The following is a 6334-nucleotide window of genomic DNA, read 5'->3' as shown; positions in this document are numbered from 1 at the left end:
GGACCCCGGGCGAGCCCCCGAGTCCCCGTCAGGACCGGTCCAGGGGGGCCCCGGGCGAGCCCCCGAGTCCCCGTCAGGACCGGTCACTGGGGGACCCCGGGCGAGCCCCCAGGTCCCAGTCAGTGGTCACTGGGGGACCCCGGGTAAGCCCCCGGGGCCTGGTCAGAACCGGTCACAGGGGTACCTGGGTGAGCCCCCGGGTCCCCATAGGACCGGTCGCTGGGGGACTCCGGACGAGCCCTCGGGTCCCCATAGGACCGGTCGCTGGGGGACTCCGGGTGAGCCCTCGGGTCCCCATAGGACCGGTCGCTGGGGGACCCCGGGCGAGCCCCCAGGTCCCTGTCAGGACGGGTCACTGGGGTACCCAGGGTGAAACCCCAGGGCCTCATAGGACCGGTCGCTGGGGGACCCCAAGTGAGCCCTCGGGTCCCCATAGGACCGGTCGCTGGGGGACCCCGGTTGAGCCCTCGGGTCCCCATAGGACTGGTCGCTGGGGGACCCCGGACGAGCCCTCGGTTCCCCGTCAGTAGCACTGGGATAACAACACTTGGCCACAGTGCTCTAATGCTTGAGGTGAAGGTGCTCTGTGAGGGCACCGTACGGTTGCTATTGCCTCTGGGACTGAGTCATGCACTTTGGGGGAAAGGACTCAGTGGTCTAAGGGGCCTTTTCTCTCTCAGTAGCACCTACTGCTCCCAGTCACAGATCAGAGCCCTGTTGTGCCCGTGCCCCTGCCCCACAGAACTTACAGTTATGTTCTATCATCCTAACAGAGCAGCAAGGTATGTACTAGAAATTCCTCGGATGCTGAACCAGCTCTGCTGGATAGGGCCCTGGCAGGGAAGTCAGCATTATAACAGTGCTACGCTGAAGATGTGCATGTGATGCAGGACAATGAATAATTAGCACTCCCTCAGTCTCCCATTAGTGCCTACCACCGTGCACCACACCGGACCATGTATTGTCTTAGATCTGCACATACAGCCCCCACTGACATCAGGAGCTCCAAGCCCAGAACTTGGATAGCACTCAGCCCAAGATCCCGAGTTGATATTGCTGCATCTTTTCCAAGCAGTAGCAGATTCAGGGTTACCCAGGGGGTCAGCTTCTCACTGGAAGAGGAAATAGCTGGCACAGACGGACCCAGAGGATGTTTTATTTACAGAAGGCTGCTAACATTGCAGAGAGGTGGCCAAATGCACACACAGGCAATTGCACTTCCACAAACCCAGCTCAGGAGCCATGGAGGAGCCCTGCCCTATTGGCAAGGAACAGCTCCCTTCTCTGTCTTCCTTGCTGTCTGTTCCCTGTTCAGCTCACGCTGTCTGTGCCGCTCTCCTGCCTGCACCCTTCACCTGGAAAACCTCATGGGTGCCCACACTAAACACGGATTAGTTCAGGGGTGGGCAACCTATGGGACGGGTGCCAAAGGCGGCACGCGAGCTGATTTTCAGTGGCACTCCCACTGCCCGGGTCCTGGCCTCTGCTCCGGGGGGCTCTGCATTTTAATCTAATTTTAAATAAAGCTTCCTAAACATTTTAAAAACCTTATTTACTTTACATATAACAATAGTTTAGTTATATATTATAGACTTATAAAAAGAGACCTTCTAAAAACGCTAAAATGTATTACTGGCACGTGAGACCTTAAATGAGAGTGAATAAATGAAGACTCGGCACAGCACTTCTGAAAGGTCACCAACCCCTGGATTAGTTCATGAACCTGCTTTTGTGCAACTGCCCTGCAAGAGAAAGGACCTCAGAGAGGTCTGACCACGTTCAGTGCCCTGGGAGCTGGCTCCCTGCTTAGTCCCCCTGCAGAAACAGAGAGTTTCATCCACCCAGTCTCCTTACAGATACTCAGGTGTGTTCTCCACACTGGCCATGATCTTCCCCTCCTCCCGTGTTTAACCTTTTCTATGGAGCATTTCCTACTGAGCTGCCATATCACACGCTCTTCAGATGCCTGCTTCCCTGCACACTTTGGCCATGACAATCCCAGGCCCCGCCCTGCTCACAGGTGTTTTGTAGTCAGGCTCTACCTTTGTGTCAACTGCTTCTGCCTCACTGATCTGCTTTGTTTATCTCTCTTTGTTACCTCTCAAAGGTTTCATAGCAACAGCCGGCGCCCTGGTTCAGCTCAGGGATTAGACGCCAGGCACAGAACTCAGGGGAGAACTGGCTTGGAACAAAGAGCCGCCCTGCTCACAAACCACATAGGCCCAGCAGTGGATGTGCTGGCCCTGGCTGACTGCGGGGCTCAGCACATGAGCTGTGAGGAATGCACCAGTGAATAAGGACTCTGCTGCCTGCACCTACTTGTACAGATAAAAGAGAAAGTAACCGTCTGACACGAAAGGAAAAAGGCTGGGGAGGGAAAGGGGACACAGCTGCACAGAAAGACAGAGGGTCAAATTCACACCTGCTGCTAAGTGCACCTCCACTGACGTGAATTAAGTTGCAGTTGCTTATACCAGGGCTAAATGTTGCCCAAAGGTTTCATTCTGGGGGGTGCGAGCTACAGATAAAACTACCTTGGGGTTAAAGGGAGTCAAGGCCTGAGTTTCAGAGATGCTGAGCACCTGCTGTTCCCACTGATTTCAACAGAGATTGTGAGTATTCAGCACCTCTGAAAATCAAGCTCCTAGGTGAAATCCTGGCTCCGCCAATGTTCAATGCAGGGTTTGCCACCGAATTCACTGGAGCCAGGATTTCACCCCCCGAGTCCCAATCCCCCCGCCCCCCCATCACACACAGGCTTTGGGAGAGAACAAACTTCATGGAGTCAACAGCCAGAAAAACAGTTTGGAAGGATGAAGATAAAACTAATAATAATAAACACACATTAAAATACAATAAGGCTCTCAAGTGCAGAGAGAAAAATCAAGCTGGTCCCTGGAAAGCAGCACAGGAGAAAGAAAGGGAATGGAACAACAGAGCCACAAAGAAGAGGCAGCAAAATGAAAGGTGAACAAGGAAAAGCGATGGAAGCAGGACAGACGAAAAGGACCCAAAGGAGAAAGTAAAGCCCAAAGAATAAGAACTGAGGAAGGTAAACCTGTTCGTTAAAATCAACAGCAGAAATGTTAGAGGCAAATGTCCCAAACAGATACTGGGTGGACGTAATGCCCCTACATTGCTAACTGCCAAGATGAGACCCCCCCACAGAAAGCAATCTCCAGGTTGACGTGGGTATTGCTGGGTTTGTCTGAAATGGGGGGTTGAGGAACTTCTTCACAGAGCGGAGCACATCTTAGGAGATACTGTCCTGTGCATAATCAAGTAAAACTCTTGTGGCAACGACAGCGATAATATGAGTAATATTAGCAAAGGATTTATGTCTTATCCTCTCTTAGTTCTATTTATCTCTGGGAGTTATCACAGCCTGACCAGCCCGCTCTCCAAGAGCCATCAGGCCACAGTTTGGGAACTCCTGATTATTCGTGCCAAACCACCAAGCCAGAACCACAAGGTGGTTTCCTCCAGATCAGCTCCAAATCTGTTGCCCCAGCACATACCTAGACGGTGCCATGGGATTTATGGAGCTGTCTTTTGAATGAGGCACAAGACCAATGCTAGGATCATTTGCATCTTTAAAGGTCTCCTGCATCTTTTTGCAAGAGTTGGCGGTATTTGATCTGGTATCTTGGCTAAATCCCTATGCAGGTCATCTTGCCTACCCACCTGGGCTCTGCAGCATCAGCTGGGTAAGATCAGGGGTGCTGGAATGAGTGGTGCTGAGGGTGCACTAGCACCCCAGGTTTGAAGTGGTTTCCATCATATACAGGGTTTACAGTGTGGTTCAATGGCTTTCAGCCCGCCCAATGTACAAACACTTCCAACGCCGTGGGATAAAATAATCTCCAGCCCCAATCTTAAACTGTTTGTTATGTGTCACAGCTAAGATTACAACCTGGGCTACTGCCCAGATCTATGCTTAAAACTACAGCCTCCATATCAAGGCCTCGCCTATGAAACTTGGGAGGAAACCGAGCGTGAGACCTCAGTCCTGCCTGCTGTTACACTGGTGTGGGGAATGGGCAAGAGGACAGTGGGAGCTCCAGACGTCTGCCTTCCCTCCCCCAATCCCAGCAGTGCAGAGCAGGATCCATCCCCAGGGCCTGATCCAACTCCCACTGACTTCAGTGAGAGCTGGATCAGGCCTTCAGCACAAAAGAGGAGGGGAGCCCAGCAGCTGCCTGCCAACATGTCGGCGAATGGGTGTGTGGGTAGGTTAGGTGCATGCTTATCCCTTCAAGTCATCTGGGGTGCAAACAGCCCTCCTGCTCCCAGCCCCGGGCCGGGACTTGTTGAAATGATTAATAATGTTTGAAATGGGAAGCCACCAAATACTAACTAATTTAACCATAAACGCCTTTATTAAATCCAAAGGCCAAAATGGTATTTATACAATTGCTCTAAACATGCCTAAAAAGCCTAACTAATAAGCAATGTACGACATCCAGCCGGTAACAAAACGTTTATACGCATTTGATCAAGATACTTACAAATGGGCTAAATCCAGGGTGCTTTGACCCATATTGCTTGGCTCCAGCGTGGTCAAGGAGGTACTAACGAAACCCTTTAAGAGTTTACTTTTTATACCCTTTAACAAACAAGCGATGTCACTGCCTTTACTGACTTCAGCTAAAAACCACCTGAGACAATTCATCCTTATTTCCAGTCTTACAGCCTCCTTTCTTCCTAAGGCCTTTCCTTTCTTACCTTCTCCCCCGCCACCTATTGCTTACCAGCAGGACAGGGGAAGGTTTGGGCTTGTTTCTTTTAAGCAGGGGCAGCTCTAGGCATTTTGCCGCCCCAAGCACAGCAGGCAGGCTGCCTTCGGCAGCTTGCCTGGGAGGGTCCGCTGGTCCCGCGGCTTTGGCGGACCTCCCGCTGAGGGAGGTCTGCCAAAGCCGTGGGACCAGCGGACACTCTGCGGGCAAGCCGCTGAAGGCAGCCTGCCTGCCGCCCTCATGGTGACCGGCAGAGCGCCCCCACTGGCTTGCCGCCCCAAGCACGCGCTTGGCGTGCTGGTGCCTGGAGCCGCCCCTGCTTTTAAGGTAGTTTTTCTTTATTTTGTTACTACAGCTCTTTTACTTTATTATTTACTTTTGGAACCATACATCCGTCCCATACTACACGTAACACTACTTGCTATGCTCCCGGCCTTCATTTACTTGCTGATTGGGGTCTTCTCCTTACTGGCCATGAACTATAAAGTGCAAGTGTTATTTTCTTAACCAAACTTTAGTTCTTTAATTTTACACTTATCCTACAGGAATCCTGCCCTCTGCCGGCATCATTGCCATGGTGGAGGATACATGGGGCTATATCTCCATTCCCCATCGCTGAGCTGGCCAGGGTGAAGGGGCTAAACTCTGATACAGAGACTGAGGGGCTGGAGGTGAAATTTACAACAAGAGAGATTCTTAATTTGTCAATTTCACGGCAAAGGGAACAGCTGTGAGTCTATAGATCAGAATCCTTGAGCATTGCAACCCTGGCCCTTGGCTGCCTAGCTCATCCCAGACGGCCATGAAGAAGAAGGGCCATTAACTGTTAACCCTCCAGGATACAGCACTTCCTTACCCAAAGGGCCAGATAGAGTAACTCCTCACTTAACGTTGTAGTTCTGTTCCTGGAAAATGCGACTTTAAGCGAAACGATGTTAAGTGAATCCAATTTCCTCATAAGAATTAATGTACATGGGGGGGTTAGGTTCCAGGGAATTTTTTTTTTTGCCAGACATAAGGCATTATATGCATTTTAAACAAGCAATTAAATACAGGTATTAGGCTGGCAGCCCCCACATCAGCTCCCCTACACACACCCCAGCGCTTCCCGCCTGCTTGCAGACCCTGCAGATCAGCGCCTTCTCCCTGCTCTCCCCGTCTCCTGCTCGCAGCAATCAGCTGCCTTGCGGCGTTCAGGAGACTGGAGGGAGGAGCGAGCACCCGGCACGCAGCCTCCCCCCTCCCTCCCCTGCCTCCTGAACACCGCAAACCAGCTGATTGCCGCAGGCAGGAGGCAGGGGGAGTAGGGGAAAGGCGCTGATCTGTGGAGTCCGCTGTGGGGGGGCGTAGGGGAGCTGATGGGGGGCTGCCAACCGTGGACAAAGCAGGAGGCCAAATGACATTATAGTGGAGCATTGCACAACTTTAAACGAGCATGTTCTGTAATGGAGCAAGTGACGTAACATCAAAACAACGTTAAGCGAGAGGATGTTAAATCGGGAGCTACTGTATCTGGCGCGCTCTTAAAAAGTTCCTGCCACACTCCCCCGCCCATCTCCATGCCGCACCGGCCTGCATTTCATTTCAAACAGCGAGGC

Source organism: Mauremys reevesii, linkage group 18 (genome assembly GCF_016161935.1).
Source record: "Mauremys reevesii isolate NIE-2019 linkage group 18, ASM1616193v1, whole genome shotgun sequence".
Lineage (NCBI taxonomy): Eukaryota > Metazoa > Chordata > Testudines > Geoemydidae > Mauremys > Mauremys reevesii.
Note: the sequence above shows the minus strand (reverse complement) of the source record.